The sequence below is a fragment of the Oryzias latipes genome, chromosome 2, assembly GCF_053564925.1.
Source record: "Oryzias latipes strain Hd-rR chromosome 2, Olatipes_Hd-rR_3.1".
In the NCBI taxonomy this organism is placed as follows: Eukaryota; Metazoa; Chordata; class Actinopteri; order Beloniformes; family Adrianichthyidae; genus Oryzias; species Oryzias latipes.
The window spans coordinates 22675231-22697830 of NC_136238.1; the positions used below are offsets into that span (position 1 = coordinate 22675231).

Genomic DNA, 22600 nt, shown 5'->3' on the forward strand with positions numbered 1-22600 from the left:
CAAGTATTTAAATCCTTTTGTATTAACCCAGAGAGTGAACCACAAATGCATTTCAAAAGAAAAAAAAACTTTTTTTTGCCTTTTGATCAAAATTGTTCTCTTCGGGGTGTAAATGCAGACATGCAGCGAGCCGGCTGCCAAGGGACCGTCAACAAAGTGCAACCTCTGTGAAACACCATTCTATAAAAATCTATACTCTTTTGAAAAGTGAATACATCTCTACATTCATATGAACTGGTAATGAATATCTGTCAGCATATTCATGCTAAAATAAATATTTTATAAATAGCGTATGTAAATAGCCTGAAGAGAACAGAATCTGCAGGCTGTTCGATGGCGTCTTGCTCACGTCAAACCGAAACTTAACTCAGCAAAGATAGGAAAAAAGTGAGATGACAACTGTACGAAAGCATGCGAATTTCTTTTTGGCGATGCCAGTGGCAGTCATATCACGCTAAGTCGCACTCAAAGTAGTCAGCAAAATCAAAGAGAGGACAAAAGCGAGATTTGACGCAACGCATGCAAAAACATGTGTTTTGCAAACGCAAAAAACTTTTTCAAAAGCAAAAAAAAAAACGTTTTCGAAAAAAAAAATAGTTTGAAAGCAAAAAAAACATATCAAAGCAGAATAATAAATTATTGAAGAGCAAATATTTAATATTTTCACCTGCAACTTAGAAAGTTTTGTGTGCAACGTGGTGGCAGAAATATCACTCCATAGTGTTAAACATAGTTTAAAGATAAAAAATATACCAGGTACATAAAAAAGAAAGAGCTGTCGTGACTTTGAACATAAAGAACATGTAAAGATTGTTGTTAACTGAAAATGTAAAAACCTTTATTCCTCTGCTTTGATTCTAAACTACAGTTTAACTAGTTTTTTAAAAATGTTTTATAATGAAAATGAAATGTTTGTTGGGCTGCACGGTGGCGCATTGGTTAACGCTCTTGCCTCACAGCAAGAAGGCCCCCGGTTCAATGGAGGGCCTTTCTTTGCATGTTCTCCCCGTGCATGTGTGGGTTCTCTCCGGCTTCCTCCCACTGTCCAAAAACATGCTTTATTAATTGGCAACTCTAAATTGTCCATAGGTGTGAGAGTGCATGGGTGTGTGGGAGTGAATAGGTGTGTGATTGTGGACATTCTACCCTGCGACAGACTGGCAACCTGTCCAGGGCATCCCCTGCCTTCGCCCATAGCCGGGATAGGCTCCAGCAGCCTGTGACCCCGAAAGGGACTAAACAAAATAGAAAATGAAAAAAACGTTTGTTTTAATGTCCAAAGAAGAGCAGCAGAAAATCTCAACAGATCAACTTTATTCTCCAGACTCACTGAAGCAGTTCTTGACGAACATTTGATAATCAAGTCAGAAACTTCCTGGTTTTCTTGGAAAGACTAACCAGACAGAAAGTTGAATTTTCACTAACAAATCCCTCCTTTATCTTCAGCCTTTACCCTCACACTAAGAATTTTATTGGAGCAAATGCCAAACCACTGATATGGATCAGTGAAAGCTGATTGGCTGTAGTGACCCCTCATGGGAGGAGCCACGAGGTGAACAACAACAACCTGCAAGAAGAAAAACAAGAAGAAATCTTTCAGTCTGTTGGACATTATTACTCTCAGACCTAGAAAAAGCAAAAAGGCTTTAAATAAAAACAGTTATAATTGTTCTTTTTATATAAACTATATATAATGTGATATTTAACTAGTTACGGTATTACAGTTACAGTATTAAGACAGAAAATCAACAAAGATTATTTGTTTATTTTAAGATAAGATAAGATCTCATTTATCCCACAATGGGAAAATTATTTTTAAAGTGACATTCAGTTCAGTGCAACAGTGTAAAAGAACAGAAGAGCGTCTGTAACTTTAACAAAAGAAATAGATTAAATCAAAACTAAAAGACTCACCAAACAAACTTTGTAGGAATGATAAATGGTGGAAACAACAGCAAACACAAAGGAAAATACACAATGTGGGTGGTTAGTGTGTCACTGTCGTACATTGTTGAATGTCTGATGGCTGTGGGGATCTCAACGTGAAATAATCGGTGATTTAGAAAAAAAACAAATCTTTTCCAACCAGTTTTTATTGAACAAATCTTTGAAGAAGACACAGAAACAAGAAGAAGCTTTTAAATCTTTGCAAAATGTCAGTGAAAAATGTTTGCATTCCAAAGATCTGTATATTTTACACTTTTTTTTATTATGTTACATCTCAGTTATATACGTTATACATTTGCTAATCTATTTTGACTGAAATTGAGGAAACTTCTCGATTGTTTTTTCACTGTAATAAGAATTTCAAAATGATTTCTTTTCTTTTGTTATTTACTACCGTTTGTTTATTGATACTAATAATTATTCTCTTTAGAAACAGTTTTTTAGGGTCTTTTTGCTTTTACATTTTCTTTATTCAATTTTTCTTTCTTTGTTCACTAAAGACATTTCTTTATCAATTACTGTAGTTTAGAAATACAATAAACAAATGTGATCAGGTTTATTTAGTCTGATGCATTTTTCTGTCAAATCTGAAAATTTGAATGAGAAACAGTGTGATGACGTCACTAGAGCTCTCATAAACGTTTCCCAGAAAATGTATTTTTATTTATTGGTTTTATTTTCTTTATCATCACCTGAATTAAAACTTCTTTTTTTTTTAAAATAGAAGCATTTTGAACAATTTTGAGGTCCAGTTACGCAGATTATACGCTTCTTTTTAAATAAAGTTTCTGCACATGACCCGAAAGTAAACAGCACAAGACGCTAGCAGCGTCAGCTTGTGCTGACAGGACGGTGGTGTTTTGTTGGGATGTTGTACAAGTTGAACTAAATTAAACTTGGAAGAAGACTGTACTATTTTTTTGTTTTTGTTTTTGTTGGAGGGATCAAACACTAATATTTCTAGTTGAATCCACTTTTTAGTTGACCTGACGCAGAAAAATAAGTTGAAAGAACTAAAAGCCAACGTTTTTTTTCAGTGCAGAGATGAAGGAGTGTCTCCTGATCCTGGTCTGTCAGTCAGTGATGCAGCACAGCAGCAGAAAGAGCAGCAGGAGCTTCAGTCCTGTTCAGAGCAGCAGCTTCCTGTCATCTTCACCTGTTGGAGCTTCTGCTGCTCTGATTGGCTGACTGTTGTCCTGAAGCCTGTCATCATTCTCCTCAAAGCTTCACTGAGAAGCTGCAGCTTCACAGGAAACTCTGCATCTTTGCTCGCAGACTAACTTTAGGACCAAACATCTGGAAGCAGCTGGACTGACTCCAACCCTCTACTGACCTCAGAATCTGCAGTTTGGAGTTTGGACTCTCCACCAGATCCTGGAGCTGCTGAACATCTGAAGACTGAAGGTTGTTGTTTCTCAGGTCCAGTTCTGTCAGGTGGGACGGGTTGGACTTCAGAGCTGAGACCAGAGCAGCACAGCTGATCTTTGACAAACTGCAGTTCCTTAACCTGAAACCAGAACAAAGAGTTGAGTTTAAAGACAAAGTTCGTGTTTTTCATCCTTCACTTCTTCTAAAGAGTTCAGAGCTGAAGAAGATCAGAAAGTTTAGAAAAAGTCCAAAGATGTGAAGCAACAGCAGCAGATCAGAAGACTCCAGCAGAAGCAGAGAAGAAGAACATTCAGGAACATTCAGGACAACATGCAGCTGCTTCAGGAAAGAAGTCCAGATGTGTGAAAGTCAAACATCAGCCTGTGGCTGCATCCAAACCAACTGATGTTTCTGCAGCAACAGCAGAAAAAGTCCACTTCCTCTTTCTGCTCAGCTCTTCTCCAAACAGCACTGAATCATGGGAGAATTACAGCAGCATGATGCTGGAAAGTCTTCATCCCAGTTTTCAGGAGATGATCTTCCAGTCCTTCTCTGCTGCAGCCCTTCAAGCAGAGACTTTCAGCTCCAACAGATAGAAGAGAAGAAGAAGGAAGTGATGAGGAAGAGTCAGCAGCAAATGTTGGACATTGATCCCTGATCCATGACTTCAGCTCTGAATGAAGAGTCAGAAGCTGCTGGGAGCTTTGATGGATGATGTGATGATGTTTGTGGATGAAAAGGTGAGGATGTTTGTGGAGGATGTGTCTGTCAGAGCAGCATCCAGCTGCAGCATGACTCTGTCACTGTCTGCTCACAAACATCAGACGCTTTAAAGGAGTCTGTTGGAGCAAAGACACAAAGAAGAGCTGATGGCTGCAAGCAGAACTTTGTGGAGCACAAATGTCAGCAGACAGCTTTGAAACAAGCAGCTGCAGGAAGAAAAGAAGAAGTTCTTCTGCAGATCTTTGAAGAGAACAAGCAGCTGCAGGAAGATGCTGCTGCAGATCAGAATCTGGACATTTCTGCTCACTGTGGACCAACACATGTATTCGGATTTCTGATCATTGGATTCCTCCAAATTGGGATCAAAGGATTTCTCATTTATCGGTCAGTCTGGGAGCGGAAAACAGAGAGAGGCTATCTGTCCAAACTACGTGGAAAGATTATTCAGGGTGGAGAGACTCGCAGTAAGAAACTTTGACAAGTGGATCAAAAGCACTGTGCTTGTCTTGCCCACTTAAGGAATTAAGGAAAACTTAAATCTTGCAATCCTTTAAGTTGTGTGGAAGATGGATGCCAACTTGGAGCGTGTTTCTGCCAGAACTGAGGGAAGACTGGCCTAAATTATCCACTTTTTTGGCCTCATTAAAAATTACAAGACCAGTCAAGGACTCAGGCAGCAGAACAAACATTTGCTCACTCCCAGAAGAATTTAATTTAAGATTTTCTCTCTCTCGCTCTCTCTTTTTTGAACTTCTACACTCTCCCCTGCTTTAAGCAATGACTCCGGCATCTTGTACTAAAAGGAAGTGGAAAATTCTTTAATGTCTCTTTTCCAAGTTACATGAATCAGCAACTATTGTTTCAATCTTCATTTGAAAATGCATTTTACAACTCAGGATTCAAGATTAAGAAAGCAATTGAATTAGTGAATTCAAAAGGGGCCCAAGTCCACAATTTTACAAAATAGAGATATTATATGTTCTATGGTCTTCAAGGGAAAAGCTATCTGATTATGTGCAAAAACGTCCCAAGTCCATTGTAATGTGTTGACTATGCTTGACATTTAAAGTGCATTAAGTGCAAAATTCCTGGACTTGGGCCTCTCTTGCATAGGTTTAGCTTTATCCCTTAGATGGCAGCACTAGTTATCCAATATGGCAGTTTAATGTTTAATTCAAAAAGGGCCCAAGTCCAGAGACTTTAGTTTGCCAGTCGTCTGAAATGATAAAACTGAGGTGCTTCATATTGTAGCATTTGTAAGCTATGAACTGGTGTTAAATCTGGGTAAAGTATTAATCATTTGGTGTAGCCTCCCTTTAAGCTATGCAATTAAAATCATTTCCTGGAGAAACAAACTTCTTGGACTTGGGCCCTTGATGAATTAACCGATTCAATTTGAAGTCAGAAAACAAAATATGAGATGGATCACTGAGGATTTTATGAGCTAGACGTGTCACAGGACACTCTAAATTTGCTGCAAAGATGGAAGTTCAAGTGTAGCTATGACCTTCATAGCTTTTTTCACCATGTTACCAATTTTGTTTTGGTAAACAGACAACAGAACAGAACTGCCAAACCAGACACACAGACCGTAGCAGATAATTCTTTCAAGTACAGATGTATATAAGGTCCACATTATTTGGTACTGACACCAAACGTCGTAAAAAGCGCAAATATCCTAAATAACAAGGACATTTTAGACATTTTCAAATTAGAAATTCCATCTTATTTGGACTACAATAACAACAATTAAGTTTCACCAATAATACAGAGGGATGCTTTAACCCTTGTGCTATCTTAGATGACCCCACCCTTACATTGACGTGTTCTCTCTACCATGACAAAGGTGGATAAAGGTGGAAAGATTTCATGTAATCCATGGACACCAGTGAAGACCACAAATCATTGAAGAAAAAAGGTTCAGAGCACTGTCTAGTGGGTCTAGATGACCCAACTCCCAATGGTAAAATGCCTAGGATAGCACAAGGGTTAAGTAATCAAATCAGCTTGGTAAAATACAAAAAGAAGTACAAACGGAGATAAACCGATTGAACACAGAGGAGATAAAAAAAAAACGTTTCTTTACAAAACAATGTTACTATGACACGATGGGAGCGCGCTAAAACTTTTTCTCATACAAACTACGAAAACAGCAGATGGAAAGAACTATTCATAAAGTTTAACACCCTGTAACTACAGTGGCCGAGAAGGGTCACAACACAACACTTAAGATTTTACAACACAACACAATAACTCACAACACCACACAATAACTCACAACACAAGAACTCACAACACCAAAACAAGAAAGAAAGTTATATCAGCAATCAGGGGTAAAAGAATGATAAAGCCCCTGGTGCAGATGGATATCATTCAGAATAGTATAAAAAATGCACCCTCAGCTTCTCCCAACACTACTAAAAACATTGGATACTTGAAAGGAACATTATACCGCCTACATGGAAGAAAGCTATACTACCTATAATTCCCAAAGAAAATAAATTAAATTGAGGTTATCAATAGCCGCGGTTACATGGGCAGAATATCTTGATCGGATCAATGGTCGGGTTAAAATTCACCCGTGCACATGGGCACAGAAAACCTTTTTCCGATTAGAACAAACGTTCCCATGGCTCATACTCTCGTTCGGAATGAATCATTTGGGCATGCGCAGTAGTGTAAAAATCACCCGGATGCGGATATAGGTCCCGTTGTAAACAAACCGCTTCCACAGACATTTATGCAGCAGCTCGGTAACATACGAGACGATCTTCCAAACGTGCTTTTATTAATGTCATGAATATTATGAATTGCCTGTTCGCTCATCGTTATATTTAATCTGTGTGGTCAGTGCTTTTTTTGTGGAAGAATTAAGCTGGACGAAAGTTTAGGACAGACTAACACGGGCTAACATCATTAGCCTGATGGATGGACACAAAATCCAGGACCGTGCAAGAAACGCAGCAATCTGCAGCTTTCTAAGGACTGAGCGACATTTATTTCTGCTCTGAAAGTTCACACAGACCGCCCCAAAGCCACTCTGTGAGCTAGCGGCCCGAGCTCTGTTCGAACACAGTTCCTCCTGAGTCCTGCAGCCCCTAACCCAGAGCGGCGGGACGGCTCGCAGTCTGAATTCTCCCACACATAACAAAACAACAAAACGCACACGTAAAAAAGCCCCCCCCCCCCGACACAAAATTATTAATCCAGCTGCTCTGCTCACTCGGGTGCCAGTGGACCGAGTGAGCGTCGGGGGGCACGAAGCGCTCCTCCTCCGAATCTCCCCCGTGAGGGGTGAAAGAGAGGGGAGAGCCAGCGGGGCGAGAGCGGAGCGGCGCTTTTCACGGGGCGTCCTTAGAGCTGGTTGGTCCCGTATGCGCTCCAAAGCTTTCTCTCAGCGAAACACCGTCTGTGCGTGACGTAAACCAGAGCAGCAGTGACACACGATCGGAATGACCGTTTACATGCTCCACGATCAGATAAACGATCGGTATAACCCACCTATCTCGATCGGAAAGAAATTCTGATCCAAATGAGTCTGACCGGGGCAGAGTATTCCGAACGGCACGTTTACATGACGCATTTTCTTTCCGATCAGGCGTTCATTCCGATTACTTTTGCCCATGTAAACGCGGCTATTGTCCAGTAAGTGTGCTTAATATTGAATAACTGTAATTGCCAGGTTATGGAGCTAACCTGATTATAAGCAGCATCCCCCCCAATTTAGTGAGTATGTACCACTTTTAACACACAAGAGCAGCAGAGTGAGAGCAGTAACCAGTAGTTTAACCTATTTATTTGAACACCCCCACATCTGCCAAACAGCATGGACCTCACTTCAGCAACCAGCTCCCTCACCTTTGGTGTGGAAATTCACACTAGGATTCTCCACTTCCCATGAGTCTTAGGGGTTTAAGGCGGGGCTAACCCCTGGTTTGCCGCACTGTGTTGTAGATTGAGTATGCATATGTGCTGAAACCGCGTGCGTGTTCAAGAAGGAGCATGGAGCTGCAGCGGAACGCGAAAGCAGCTCTCCCCTATTTCCAACAGTAACACGGCAGCAATGTGGAAATAACAGGGCTGGTTAAAAAACATACCAGTAAAAGCGAGCAGCAATGACTTGTAAGCACGCACAGCACGCGCCTATGCGTCTTGGTGCAGTGCGTGTGCCAGAAGTTTCTTTCCACAACAGTGAAGGAAACTTCTGGCACGCAGCAGACTGGCTTTTCCAGACCCGTTGGTGATGGGGGATTTTTTCACACTGCTTTCAATGATTGCTTTTAACTTGAAAGCTGCGTCACATTGTAGTGGCGATCACATGCACGTTGGGTCTAATGGCACCAAAGGATTGTGGGATGCGGCTGAGCATGGGTGTTTCTTTTTGTTAATCAATGACTGAAGTGTCTAACAACTGAAGTGAGCGGCTTATAGTCCGGAAAATACGGTACAAACCATTTACTTTGTTTGTAACACTTTGCAAAAACTACTAAAAATCATTCATTAAGATCCAACTGTCTTCATTAGAAAATGCCAGGCCCAATATAACATTAGGAAAACTTTATTGATTATGAAAAATGTTGGCTTCCAGTCGCACACAATTTATACAGGATAAAAATGAATGGGAACTTAACTAAACTTTAACTAAATCTTTCAACGTAACCCTTGTGCTACCCTTGTGCTATCCTATTCATTTTAACATTAGGAGTTGGGTCATCTAGACCCACTAGACCAGGGGTCCCCAAATCCAGGCCTTGAGGGCCGGTGTCCTACATGTTTTCCAACCAACCTGCCATTGAAGCTTCTGCACTAGAATGTGCGCTGAACGTTTTTTCTTCAATGATTTGTAAACTTCACTGGTGTCCATGGATTACATGAAATCTTTCCACTTTTATCCACCTTTGTCATGGTAGGGAGAACACGTCAATGTAAGGGTGGGGTCATCTAAGATAGCACAAGGGTTGTTTCCTGTGAAGAATGAAGGTTGCTGTTGTGAGTGCTGAGCTCTGACATGGAGAAGATCATGGACAGTTGGAGATGTTCATCTCACCTCTGAGCTTTGCCGTGGTTGTCATGGTTACCATCTCTGCTTTTAGAGGGAGGGGCTCCCTCCTGTGGTTCCTCCCACTGATCCATGCTGCTGGTTTCACTGGATCCACATCAGCTCACACACACCTTCCTCCTTCACCTGCAGAGGAAACCCTCCTCATCATCAGCTCTGATCCTCCTTCACCAACAGATCAGCTGCTCCTCCACTGATTGGCTCTTCTCTTGTGTTTCCTCTCAGGTTCAGGTGAATGCAGTCAGACAGCAGTGGGAGGCAGAGGAAGCTGCCATCAGCTGCTGCACTTCTGCTCTCCCTCCACCAGGTGGAGACATGGAGCTGCAGCAGCAACATTTCCATTCAGTCACTTTGACAAAGAAACAACAAACTTCCTGTTTCTACACTTCAGGGGCCTGTTTCACAAAGGAGGTTCAACCAACTCTGAGGTTGAACTTGAACTCTGAGTTGGTCAATCGGGAGATTAACAACTCTGAGTTTTCTGTTTCAGAGAAGCTGATCCGAGTTAGGTCAATCAACTCTGAGTGGACTGATTCGGAGGTGAGCGTGAGCACCGCGACTATAAGAAGCCATTATCAATGGAGCGCAGATATCACGAGTCACCATGGCAACTGTGGAAAAAAAGAGGTCTGCGTATTTTTCGACAGCTGAACTTGACGTGCTGCTGCAGAGTTACAGTGAATATGAGCAGATATTACGGAAGAAAAGCAACACCGCTGCATCTGCAAAACAGAGACAGTTAGCGTGGGAAAACATAGCTGCTCAAATTAATGCCTAAGTTTGCATTTAAATCATTGTTATAAAATATTGACTGTAATAACTTTTTAAATAGCGTAAGGAGTGAAATAAAAAATGGCGATATTAAGGTGTTCTTTTGAAGTGTTATTCCTGGTGTAATTGCATGAAATGCTGCATAGTTTACAGAACCAATCTGGGGGGGGGGGGGGATGCATTTAACGTTGATAATGTTTAGAGGACTTTTTTGTTAACCTTCCCCTCTTGCAAACGTTGGTCATTTTAATATTAATACATGCAACTGTGTTTTTAAAAGTGAACTTTTGTCTACTGTTGAACCTTTCGCTGCGCAAAGACTTCCTTCTTTTCTCTCGTCTTTCCGACCGTGGTCAGAAGTGCAGGGGAGATTTCCTTCAGGGCTGAAGGGAATTCTCCTTCGGGGTTCACTTCCCGTTGGAAACCCTCAACCTCCAGAGCGGATAAAGAATGACTCCAAAACAGTTATTCTGAGAATGACACCTTCTCTTTATTTAACTAAGTGCTCCGTCCTCCGAACACACAATTATCCACGCACACACCTCCCCTCCTTGCTCACCCCCCCCCCCCCCTCTGCACCTGCAATCGCCCCTCCCCTTGTCTCTCGTGGATCGCACCCCGCTCAGCACACACACACTGCAACACTACCCTTGTATTGATCAAGTGGTATAGGTTTATACGGGATTAAGAAAGTAAGCAGTGCTAGAAAATTGTGTTTCCAAAAAGTAATTGTTACATTAATCTAATTCAATGTCCCTGATTTCATTTTCATGTAGATGCAATCCTGCAGGAATTAAAAGAACATGGCAGCAGCTAAAAGTGAAAAAAAAATCGAGTCTTCTCAAAATCCTCGTACGAGGTAAATATAATTTTCTACGAATTAATGCAGCCTCCTCGTCTATTGGGTCCTCCAAAAAATGACAAGCCATTCTTGTCACTTAGACCGTCTCTGTGTGACGGAAATGTGGGCAATGAAGGTTAAAGCGAAAAATACCGCTTCGTCTTTAAAAAGGGGAGGGGACCGGCAGAAACTTTGAGTTTGGAGAATAAAACCTGCTCCCGACCAGGTTAGGTTCACAGCATAAGTAACCATGGATACTGACTCCGAGTAAAAGTTACCTCTCTTTCAGAAACGGGTTTGACTTACTCGGCTTTCTCTGGTTTAACAAACCTCCCATTCTGAAACGGAAAACCCAGGGTTTCCCTGATTTCAGGGTTAACGCACTCAGAGTTTACACTTAACCTCCTTTCTGAAACAGGCCCCAGGAAACATGAAGCATCAAGAAAAACAGACAGAAATCAAAGAATTAGGAGAAAAGAAAAGAAAGACATGAATTCTTCCTCTCAAAGCTTCAACAGAGACTTTCACATGAACTTTGACCTCCACACAGGTTTGGATGGAGGAGAGCAATTTTTTCTGTATTCAGAACAGCATTGTACTTTATATTTGCATAAATGCTGCATTCTTGTATTCTGCAACTGCCCAATAAAAACACAAAAAATAAAATAAAAAAACAGGAAGGTTTGTGGTGAAGGTGAAGTAAAGGTGGAGAGGAACTGTCTTCAAATGAATAGCCGCTCCTGCTTTTAGTGACAACATGACGGAAGCAGCTCAGATTCAGCCTGGATGATTCTGTGATTTAACCCTTGTGCTATCCTAGGCACTTTACCATTGGGAGTGGGGTCATCTAGACCCACTAGACAGTGCGCTGAACCTTTTTCCTTTAATGATTTGTGATCTTCACTGGTGTCCATGGATTACATGAAATCTTTCCACCTTTATCCACCTTTGTCATGGTAGGAAGAACATGTCAATGTAAGGGAGGGGTCATCTAAGATAGAACAAGGGTTAATAGAGGAAACTGTCAGGGATGTGGCCCACCAGCACTCTTGTTGGCTCTATTTGTTGAGTTTACTTATTTCAATGTTTACCATTCTGGATACCACCATTTTAAAGAATGGGACAGAATAATGTCTGAATAGATTTGGCAAAACTAAAGGGCTAAAATAAAATAAAAACAAATGAAAGAGAAGGGAGGTTTTGGGTTACCATGTTTTAAGGATTATTACTTTGCAGCTAATCTAAAACCTCTGATCTGACTGCTTTCTCTAAAATATTTATCAGGTAGAAAAGACATTGAGGCCACAGTTATAAGCAATACTACAATTATGGATTTGTTTGTGGACAATAGCATCACTGAAGACTTTATGTATGAATCTCTTCTGAAACGTCGGGACACACTTATTGATCTTTGTGAATTGCAAAAAAATGTCCAAAATATTTAAATGGATAGCCCATGACTCAGCAGGTTCAAAATGTGGACCACAAAAGGTTTGACAACTTACTACTCTCTTACCCACAAGGGTGCATTCTTATCTTTTGAGACCTTAAAACAAAAACATGGACTGAGTCAGCAGAAATTCTACAGGCATTTCCAGGTCATTTGATAAAAACATCAAATAACCATGGGAAAAAGAGTGAACTTGGCCTGGTGCAAACAATCACTAATTACATCTCTCTCAAAAAGTAATATTATTTCCAATTTATATAAATCAATTCAACAAGGTAAATGGGCAAACACAGATGACATTAAGAGATGGTGGGAAATCGAGGAGAACTTGTTTATTTGAAATGAGAGTTGGTGAAAAATTGGCAAAGTACAGTGGAATATAGCAGGATCTAATACATGGTGTGAGTTTGCTTGGAAAAACTTTGTGCAATAATGTTTTTTGCTCCAAAATCCCATGTTCATGTCAATTCATGAACCTGGGAAAGGTCCTTGTGCAGGGCTGGAAAAATTCAGACAAGAGGCTTCTGGGAACTGTCCTGGTTGCCAGTGAAAAAGCAATCACAAGGAAATGGCTAAACGTGTAAACTCCTTAGAAGAATTGATCAATATATAGCATCTCCCTGTATTCGTGGGGGCTTGGGACCTGATTTCCTGTCATGACGTCGTAGACGTGACAGACCCAGTGGCTGAAACCCGGCAATAAACTAGCAACAAGAAAGTACTTTGTGAAGGAATTTGTTTTATTATTATCATTGTTTAAATGTATTTCTTTAAATGTTAACTCAGATTGACCTTTTTACCTCTTCTGAAAACAGTTCTGTGTGTTTGGTCATCTGCTTCTCATGCCCAGCCAGGAACAGGGGGGTTTTACGACACACTGTCCTCAGCTGATAAGTGATACTGTTTGAAGTTAGAATCCAACCAAAAGGGTCATTTGACGACACCCCCTAATGAACTTTTTGTCTTTGTCTTGAATTGTTACCTCCCACTTGTGTTCTTAATAAAAGCAGCACAGGGAGGGGCAGCCCTTGGAGAAGAGAAACGTGGTGGACCTTTTCCAACACATTTGCTCCTCTCCCTCGTGCATGAGAAACTTGATTCTTGTTGTGGTTTGTTGTTTATAATTGTGTTTTTCTTTAATGTCTAGATGCATTTATCTGACATTCTTTGGTCCTTCGAGCCGGAAGACAACATATCTGCGTCCTTGGGGGAGGATCATGCCGATTGAAGTCTGTGCACAGCCCGTGAGACTAGGTCTCCGGAGGAAAGTCCGTCGTAGTGAATTCTACGTCGGCCAATCGACTGGTCTGATCCCTGGGTCCGGATTGACGTTATTCGTTAACCAGTCAGACCACAACGACAAGGCAAGTACAGCGCTTTTTCAGGGGTTCAAGTCCCCGAAGTGGCCCAGAATTCTGAGGGACAGGTTCAAGTCCTGTTGCCTAAAACACGTGTGGGTTTGGAGTCCCGGAAAAGTCCAGAATTCTGTATAAAGGTGTAGGTTCGAGTCCTGCAGCCTAAAACGCGTAAGAGGGTTCAAGTCCCTAAAAGGCCTAGAAAAAGAACAACAAAAATAAATAAATAAAAAAAGTTTTTTTTGGTGTGAATGTGTGTGCATGTGTGAAAGGAGTGAACTTGTTCGAAGCAGTGGGCAGCTGGAAACCTTGCGGTGTTAACACAAGGCTGCTTGTTGGAGTAGAACAAGATTTCATCTCATTAGGCTTTAGGTGAAAAGAACCCAGAGTCTAAAACGGGTTTTGCTCCTGGGAGGACCCTAAACGTGTGACCGGATCAGACAACAGGTCTGACCTAGAAGCTTGTTGCACGGGGAGTGAAATTCGGTCCTGAGAGAAATTCTCTGTTGGTTCTGATCACACTCTGTGACTAACGTAAATGTAAAAAAAATAGAAAAAAACTTTAAAAAATGGGGGAATTCAAATAAAAAAGTTGAATTATCATGAGATTAAAAATATATAGAAAGAGGTTCATCCAGGTTCAACTACATTCTTGGTAAAATGGGATAAAAACTACAATTTTAAGGGGAATGTACTGAATTAGTTCAAAGGTTACAAATTAAAAACAAAATAAAAAATACAAAAGAAACAAAAAAAAATAGTGAAGAATTAATTTGTGCAAAACTGTGCTTAAATGAAGCAACGAAAAATGAAGAATGGCATTCAGAAAAGTAAAACTAGAGAAGCATGTCTGATTGCTAAAAAAAGGAGGATAAATCAGTTGTGAGACTCAGACCCCTGCAACAGCAGGCTGCAGCGGGCTGCAGACCGAGCAGGAGCAGGATGAAAGGGGGGGAGAGCAGAAACCAGCTGATTTCTCACCTCCTCCCTACCAGGGGACAAATGCTCCTCTGTTGACGGGTTTTTACCCACCAGTGACTGATTTAAATAAACCAGAAAAAGAAAAAATAATGTTAGGAGGAAAAGGGAAAAAACTTGAATGGAGTAAAACTATGGGGGTTGGTTTGGAAGAAGCTGGAGAGTCATCTAAAGTTGCAGCGACATTTCCAATGATTGAAGTGCCCAATCCTAGAGCTGGAGAAAATGGCCAGAGGCCTACACTTCTTGTGTTTAGGACCTGGACATTAGAGGATGTTAGGAAGGCAGTGAGGGGAGTTATCTCTCACGGGCAAATGATGGAAGTTCAGAGAGCTTACCATCTGAATGGCATTGAATGTCAGCAAGCATGTATGACTGCTATGAAAGCAGACTGGGCAAAAGTAAAGGAATCTTATGAATGATGACGATCCACCCAGACCTCTTCCACATAACAGTTTAAGAGTTGATTCAAAGTCTTACACTTTTAGGACAAAGAATTAGAGAAGCCTTTCCAATGAGACCTGATTATGGAAAGATTGGTCAAACTAAGCAAAAAGATGGAGAATTAGTGTTTGATTTTAGAGTCAGATTTGAAGAAGTTTTAAAGCTAATTGTGGACTCAGAGATAATGATGATGGTCCCTATAGACAGCAGCTGAAACAAGTTTTACTGCAAGCTATGAGACCAGAGATTGCAGACTAGATAAGGAAACTTTACGTTGATCTACCAACAGGAGCACTACAACAGTTTAGGAATTTTGCTGTTCATGCAGAAAAAGTGATGGTGAATAAAAAGAAATTTAGGAATCAAAGTGAACATACATTTTGGCAGGAGGAAAGTAGTGATGTGTTTTTTGGAAGGAATGTGAACAGAGGAAGAAATTGTGGTCGTGGAAAAGGAAATTTTAAAGAAAATTTTTGAGGAAGGTTTAGAGAAAGTAGCAACAGAGGGTCAGAGCAAGTTGATGATGGATTTGGATTTGTGGACAGAGAGATCATTGGTTGAGAGAAATTTCCTGAAAGGAAGAAATCAGATTGATTAGATGGTAAAAGAAATGACAAGTTAAAAGATGAATCTGAACTAGTAATTCAACCAATTAGTGATGAATTTTTAGATCTCACTGAAAGAGAAATAGTTTTTGTTGATGGGTCAGCAAAGAAAGATGACACAGGCAGAAACAAAGTGGGTTTTGCTGTTGTAACTCAAGATAAGGTTCTGAAGGCAGGACCCCTGTGTGGAAATTACTCAGCACAATCAGCAGAGTTGACAGCTTTAACTGAAGCATGCAAACTTTTTAAAGATAAGCCAGTTACGATCTATACTGATAGCCAATATGCGTTTGCTACAGTGCATTTGTTTTGTCAACAGTGGAAGAACAGAGGGTTTAAAACGTCAACAGGAAAACCAGTAACGCATGTAGACTTACTGAAAGAATTATTAACTGCTGTAATGTTACCATCTAAAGTGGCAATATGTAAATGTGAGGGACACACACGAAGAACAGATCATATTTCTAAAGGAAATGCCTTTGCAGATGCAACAGCAAAGCAAGCTGCAACAAAAGATGTAGAAATATGCACAAATGAGGATGTGACTGCGGATGCACCCGCTGATGTTTTAAAGGAAATGCAACACAGTGCACCGAAACAAGAAAAAGATTTATGGTTGAAAAAGGGAGCAAAGTTGGAACAAGGTCTTTATGTCAGCACAGAAGGTAAACCTATTTTACCAAAATCCATGTACAAATGGGCAGCAATTTTGAGTCATGGGCTTTGCCATGTCTCAACAGGGGGGATGATGAACTTATTAGAGAAATATTATACAACTTATGGATTTATTCTCTATTCAAAAAATTTTTGTAAACAATGTGTAACATGTATGCGTCATAATCCCCAAGGCAATGTTAGACCTAAGAGAGGAAAATTTCCTGAACCACCTTTTCCTTTCCATACAATCCATATGGATTTTATTGAATTGAATAAAAGCAAGGGATTGAAATATTGTTTAGTGATTATTGATGCATTTTCCAAATGGGTTGAAATTTTTCCATGTGCAACACAAGATGCTATTACAGTAGCTAAAGCTATTTATTAAAGAATAATCCCAACTTTTGGCATACCACAAGTGATAAGAAGTGATAATGGTACACATTTTGTAAATTAAGTGATAGACAAAATAGCTCAACATCTTTGTATTGATTTAAAGAGACATTGTAGTTATCACCCACAGAGTGCAGGATTAGTTGAGAGAACTAATGGCACTATCAAATCAAAGTTAAAGAAATGCATGGAAGAGACAAACAGACAGTGGCCTGACTGCATAGACTTAGTTCAACTAAGCATGCGTATCACACGCACAGCAGGTCAACCTTTAACGCCTTTTGAAATGTTGTATGGACGTTCTTATAGGTTACCAGACCTTGATCCTACACAGCAACATTCTCCAGATGATGATGCAAATTTAGTGGATTATTTGAGAAAAATGTTTACCACTAAAGATGTGCAAAGGACAAATCAAGTGCCAGATTCCTTTTTATCTCCACAGGACACTTCACCAGTGCAGGTTGGTGACTGGGTGTTTGTGGAGGCCATAAAAAGGAAGTGTTGGTCCAGCCCACGGGGGGAAGGGCCATTCCAAGTCCTGCTGACTACACCAACAGCTGTAAAGATTGCTGAAAGGACGTCTTGGATCCACCTGTCACACTGCAAGAAAAAGCATCTGGGTGAGGCTAATTCCAACTGCTAGGTGGGGAAGTCTGACTACAAAGGGAGGCAGCTGTATAGAAGCTGCTTGTCTCAACGTCAGCGAAGCCGAGACATCCACCTAGTCTTAGGGAAGAAAGCACACCAGAACTCTTTTGCACTACACGGATCCTACACTGTTAGAGGACTTGAGGAGGTGATGTGCTAGTAACCTCTCCCTCCCGAAGATAGGTACATATCCACCATGGCGTGTCCAACTGGGCTAAGAGACAGTTTATTTTGTTTACTGTTCCTGCTATTCCTGACAGGAGCCACCACAAGGATTTGGTTCTTTTGGAATCATTATCCACCTGCAAGAAGAACCACCAACGAGGACAGACTAAACATTTCTCGACGATGGCTGATCCAGATAATCAATGACAGGGTTTCCCATGGTTATGCAGTTCCCTGCCCCAGAGGACGTTGTGTTGAATCTAATCCAGATTTAATTCCAGGTAACAATGGTACTTATGTGGTTGATCAAATGTTTTGGTTATGTGGGCAGGCCCTCTACCTCAGTCTGCCTAGAGACTGGAGTGGGATTTGTGCTTCTGTAAAGGTCACAGGTCACACTTTCATAGTTTCTGCAGTCCATGAGCCTCACCTGCGCTACAGACGTAACCTTATTGATGTCAAGCCACATGATTCCATTTGGGGATCACATGTTCCTGGAGACCATAAACACTGGAATACTGGGGAAAAGGTAACTATGGCATTGTTTCCCTGAGTGGGAAATGCTAAAAACACTTTCAGAATTGAGACCATTGATTATCGATTAGGTTTATTTTTGATTATTTTTGAACGCTACAATTAAAGCATTCAAAGGCTATAGTGAAGAAATGTCAAGCATGAGACTTATGGTTCTACAGAACAGATTGGTTTTGGACTTATTGGTTGCTCAGGAGGGAGGTGTTTGTAAAATGTTAAATGACACCTGTTGTACATTTATTCCTGACAACATCGATGAAGGTCACAGCATCACCGAAGCATTACATCAACTTGAAAAGGTTCAGCAGGCAATTCAGGATGACAGGAAACCCCAATCTTGGGATTTCTTCTCCTGGTTTTGCTTTTGGTTCCTGGTGGCAACTTTTGTTAAAAATAGTGACACCTATTCTTATGGTACTGATCATATGTTGTGTGTTCGCTATGTGCATTTTTCCTTGTATTCAATCTATGATTTCCAGAGCAGTGAATGGTGGACTACAAAGTGTTCCTATGATTTAAGAATACAACTTGTTATTAAAGGGAGAACAAGATGACTGTAATGATTTTGAAATTGAAATTACTTGAAAAAAAAAAGAAAAAAAAAAAACTTCTCATCTGAGTGTAAATTGAAAGTGTTATGAAAATGAAGATGTCACAGAAAACTGAAAAGAGATGTGATATTGGATGTGAGATTTTGACATTTATCAATGATAAACAGGTGGGAGTATGTGAAGGAATTTGTTTTATTATTATCATTGTTTAAATGTATTTCTTTAAATGTTAACTCAGATTGACCTTTTTACCTCTTCTGAAAACAGTTCTGTGTGTTTGGTCATCTGCTTCTCATGCCCAGCCAGGAACAGGGGGGTTTTACGACACACTGTCCTCAGCTGATAAGTGATACTGTTTGAAGTTAGAATCCAACCAAAAGGGTCATTTGACGACACCCCCTAATGAACTTTTTGTCTTTGTCTTGAATTGTTACCTCCCACTTGTGTTCTTAATAAAAGCAGCACAGGGAGGGGCAGCCCTTGGAGAAGAGAAACGTGGTGGACCTTTTCCAACACATTTGCTCCTCTCCCTCGTGCATGAGAAACTTGATTCTTGTTGTGGTTTGTTGTTTATAATTGTGTTTTTCTTTAATGTCTAGATGCATTTATCTGACATACTTTGAAATGGTTTATTTTTCCAAGGGGTGAATAAAGTTTCTGGGAGAACGTGGTAAGTAGTTCCTCTGTGGAATGATCCTGACATCCTTAGAGCTTATGGCGGCGAGGACTGGACGAGGCGCCGAGGACAGCAGAACCAGAGAGGAGCGGCGCAAGGACGCGGCGGACCGTGGAGCTAGAGGGAGCGAGGTGTGGGCGCCGAGGACGGCGGAACCAGCTTGGAGCAAGGCGTGGAACTCTGGATGAGGAGGAACCAGCGTGACCAGTAGGAAGGAACTGGATTGAGTATAACGAACTGGCGCTGGATACTGGTGAGGAGCTCCCTTATGAAGGCTGGCAGGATGATGAAGAGATGAAGATCAGCTAGTCCCAATCAGCAGAGCAGGAGCGCTGGGAGGGGGGAGGTGAACTGACAGGGCACCATGACATTTTCAGCTGGTTTAGAGTATGGATGACTGACTGACACCCATCTCCTTATGGGGGGTGCATGGGGGCTTTATAGCTTTGCTAAAGAAAAGAACAGAAACAACACATTTGTGAAGATTCTTGGGTTTTTGTGCTGTTTGTTATATTGTTGTCCTTGTCTGTGTCACAAGGTTGATTCTGGTTAATTTTTCGGTCATATTGCCCAGCCTTGTCTGACATTACACTGATATGCAGCTACAGATCTGCTTCTGCAGGTTTACTCAATTCTTTCATTTCTTCACCAAAACTCTCCTTCTTTCTCTGATTTTCCTCTTTAGTGCACACTCAAATTTGTGTCTGTGTGTGCATGCGTATGCTTACGTGCTCTGCTGTATTTGATTTGAACTTTGACCTCGGTCAGCTTTCAGGCAGGTTTGATCAGGATGACAAGTCTGTCATTAGTTTGAGTTCTTGTTTGTTTTCTGACTCTTTAAACTCAGAAATCGGTCAAATATTTTAACAGCTGAACCTTTTGTTACCATGGAAACATCTTTGTTCTAAAGAAAATCTAAGCAATTGTTTTCTTCCACTGCAGACTTTTCAAAGAATCAAAGATTTTCCATTTCTGGAAAATCCAGATAATATTTTAATCCAAACCTGTCAGCTTCAGTGAAGAACTACAAATGTAGAAATGAACCAACCAGCAGCTTCAATGTTCTGACCTCAGAGTCTGCAGTCTGCAGTCTGGACTCTCCAGTCCAGAACACAGAACCTTCATGGATGCATCCTCCAGGACATTGTTGCTCAGGTTCAGTTCTGTCAGGTGGGACGGGTTGGACTTCAGAGCTGAGGCCACAATTTCACAGTGAGTCACTGAGATTCCAAATTGTCCTGGAAGTCTGTGAAGAAAAACGACAGAAACAATTCAGGCTGTGATGAAGTTCCAGTTGTACATTTCTCTCTTCATCAGACCTTCATCCACATCATTAAACAGTCTCCTCATCAGTCTCTCTCAGACCTTCATCTTTGTCTTGCTTTCATCTGCAGCTTTTCAGGTTCCAAAAACCTGGATTGCTCCAGAAGATTTCCTGCTTAACTTGTACTCACACTCTGGGATTTTTCTAAAGGCATCAGAGAAATAAGAATCCAGGAAAAAAGATAAAAGAGGTCTAAAACATGAATCCTTTCAATGAGACTATATAAACAAACAATATAAGCTCATGAAAATAGTCAGTTTTCATAAAGATTTTGGTGATTTCCAGTCTGCACTGCTCTGTGTTGGATCTTCAACAGAGACTTTATGTATGCAGATGATGGTTGACTGAACTGAAGGAACCAAAAGGGTCAGAATAAAGAATCAGTTTCTGCTTCAGTTTCTTCTTTTAGTCATCAAACTGTTTCATTCACAGATCAATGATTTATCTAGAAAGAAGATGATGAACAGAAGAAAGAGAATTTTAGAAATGTGCTTCTAGAATGACTGACATTGTGGAAATGAAGACATCCTTTCATTCTGGACCGTCTGCTTTGTGTTCAAACCTTTCAGAAGGTTCTGGATTGGATTTCATTTGGACAAACATGATTCTTGTATGCACTTTAGCTAAAAGATCATGAATGTCAAAAACAAACTGATTTTCTTCTTTCATGTTTTTATTTCTTATCCTTTTCAAATCTTTCATTCTTTGTAAATCAATCTGAACACTGATCTGATTTATCATCACAATCACTTCTGGACTCACCTGAACTTTCTGCAGTTCCTCACAGCTGGGATCAGTCTTCGTTTACCCTCATCTGATGTGTTGAACTGGTTCAGGTCCAGCTCATCCAGAACCTCCTCTGACATCTGCATCCATCAGGAAGTGGGAGTACATGTCAGTCAGGGTGGTGGGCAGTTCTCCTCTCTGCTCTGTGGTCAGCAGGTTCTCCAGAACCACAGCAGTGATCCAGCAGAAGACTGGAACTTCACACATGATGTAGAGGGACATGGAGCCCTTGATGTGGGAGATGATTCTGCTGGACAGCTCTCCATCTGGGAACCTCCTCCTGAAGTACTCCTCCTTCTGAGCATCATTGAAGCCTCGTACTTCTGTCAGTCTGTCCACACATGAAGGAGGGATCTGATTGGCTGCTGCAGGTCTGGAAGTGATCCAGACCAGAGCTGAGGGCAGCAGACGTCCCTGGATGAGGTTAGTGAGCAGCACGTTGACTGAGGACTTGTGTGTGACATCAGACACCACCGGACTGTTGTTGAAGTCCAGAGAAAGTCTGCTTTCATCCAGACCATCAAAGATGAACAGAAGTTTGCAGACAGACAGCTGTTCTGCTGGGATCTTCTGTGGGCGTGTCAGGAGGTGAAGGACTGCAGTCACAGAAAGGTACAGCAGCTGACCTCTGACCTCTTAGCGACTAGGTTCTGCTCTAAGAGAGGTACGTGAGACCAGCTAAAGTTCTGCTGTTGCCATGGAGACAGACTTTGCAGAAAAGAGTCTGAGTTCAGAACCTGATTTGAAATGTTTCCCTCCTGAAATGAGCAGCAGCTCCGCCCCCCAGCAGAGTCTGTGTGGGAGCTTTCACTCCCCCCCCCTCACATGAGCAGAACCCTCAGCTTCTCCTCTTCCCCTCTGCTGCTCCTTCAGGGGGCAGGAGGAGGCGTCACCTCCAGACAGCTCAGATCTTCTGAGGATTGGGCTCTTTAGTTTGGTTCTCATGAACTTTTCTTGGTTCTGGTCGGGTTCTGGTTGGAGTTCTGTCAGTCCCACAAGCTTCAAGCTAACCCTCCACAGCTTTTTCCCTGACTGTTCATGGTCCTCAGCATTTAGAAGAGCCTTCTTTTCACTTCCTCCTGGTCAGCTCGTCTACTTTGTCTCCTTTTGTTGCTTCCATGGTTGATGATTTTGTCCTGTTCAAGTTTCTGGAGGAATTGTTGGAGTTTCTGCCTCCAAGCCTGGTCTCCTGCATGTTGCCCCCTTTAGCAGCAGTTCCTGACAGATGAGTAAGAGAGCAGCAATCTAAGTCAAGAAGGAGGAAGAAGAGGAGGATGAAGAGGATTTTCAGCTCCAACTAAAACTCTCCCAGTCATTTGGAC

The 22600-nt window shown here is 41.3% G+C and overlaps 1 protein-coding gene and 1 long non-coding RNA gene across 2 annotated transcripts in view; one reads left to right on the forward strand and one right to left on the reverse strand.

Annotated features, from left to right (window-relative positions):
• The window catches only part of LOC101172511 (uncharacterized), a 206583-nt gene that overhangs the window by 113105 nt on the left and 70878 nt on the right, over window positions 1-22600 (reverse strand). The gene's annotated exons all lie outside the window — the stretch shown is intronic.
• Window positions 12889-19042, forward strand: LOC144988094 (uncharacterized). Its single transcript, XR_013651876.1, has 2 exons — window positions 12889-13523; window positions 17037-19042. It is a non-coding gene; the product is annotated as an uncharacterized LOC144988094 (long non-coding RNA).